Below are 1,398 nucleotides of genomic sequence, written 5' to 3' on the forward strand. Positions count from 1 at the left end.
CCCTCATTGCATTGATAGCCTCTATCCATTTTATTCAGGCAGCCTCTTTTTATGACCACCTGGTTATATATATTAATCCTGTACATCTGCTTGTCATTACTCGCTCATGTAAAACCAACGTGGACATTCCTTGCATCAGTCATTCAATCAGAATTTAGACTCATTTTTTTTTCTAATTAATGTTTTTTCTCATTATTCCCTTTTGCCTCTATTCTTCCTTTCTCTTCTCATTATTCCCCTCTCCTTTTATTCTTCCTTTTTCTTCTCATTCTCCCTCTCTTCTGTCATTTTTTTCGTCATCTCTCATTCTCCCTCTCTCTTCTTTTTTTCCATTTTCCTCTTTTCTCCCTATCCCTTTTATTTTTCCCTTTTTTGCTCTCTTCCCTTTCATTCTCCCTCTCTCCCCTCATTCTCAGTCTCCCGTCTCTTTCTCCCTCTAACCATTCATTCTCCCTCTCTCCTCTCATTCTCATTCTCTCCTTTTATTCTCTCTCCCCCCTCTCATTCTCTATCCCTCGTCTCCTTCGCCTTCTCTCCTCTTCTTTCATTCTCTATCTCCCATTCTCATTCGTATTCTCCCCTCTCAATCCCTGTATCTCCTCACACTCGCTTTCTTCCCTCCCAATTCTCCCTCTCTCCTCTTATTCACCTTCTCTCCTCTCAATCTCCTTCTCTCCTTCCATTCGCCCTCTCTCCTCTCATTCTCCCTCTCCTCCTATATTGCCTCTCTCCTGCCATTCTCCCTTTCCCCTCTCATTCTCCTTCCCTCTTTTCTTCTCCTTGCACTTACGTATCACACATGCAGATGAGTCCAAGGCAGTGTGAATTAGCCTGCCCTCGGTAACACTGGGCGTGGCTCCAGCAAGGCTCTCCGATGCCCCTCTTGCCCTCGCCCAGCAGCATCTTGTCAAGTTTTTCTTAAAGAATTTATTTTGTGTGTTTTAGGATCGGTTTAAGTTCATGGAATTCTGCTTAAAGGTGTCTGGATTATGGTTGCGGTTTGTGGTCGATGTGTAAGGTCTTGGAGTGTATTAGAATGTATGGTTGAGGAGGGTTGACTTCAGCGCTTGAATATTTTGCTTTCTGATATGGTTAACAATGAAGGGGTTAGCATAAATACATTTTTGCACTGTTGGGGAAGAAAATGGATGAAATTAGCGCACACAGGATTTTAGCACGCATACGTGTGAGTGTGTGCACGTGGGTCCCTGGGTGTGTACCTGCGTGTGAGACTATGTACACATTTTGCCGTTTGCCCGTGAGAGAGGCTGTGCGCAGAGGCTTTGTGCATGTGGTTGGGTATAATGGGGGTTTTGTGGGTGCCCGTAAGGCTGTGTACAGAGAGAGCATACGTTGGTTTGGGGATGTATACAGGGGCTGTCTATGCACAGTCGTAGT

General features: G+C 44.6%; 1 pseudogene; it reads right to left on the reverse strand.

Annotated features, from left to right (window-relative positions):
• Window positions 1–1,398, reverse strand: part of LOC119590745 — a 14,727-nt pseudogene that overhangs the window by 8,742 nt on the left and 4,587 nt on the right.

Source organism: Penaeus monodon, chromosome 27, assembly GCF_015228065.2.
Source record: "Penaeus monodon isolate SGIC_2016 chromosome 27, NSTDA_Pmon_1, whole genome shotgun sequence".
NCBI lineage: Eukaryota > Metazoa > Arthropoda > Malacostraca > Decapoda > Penaeidae > Penaeus > Penaeus monodon.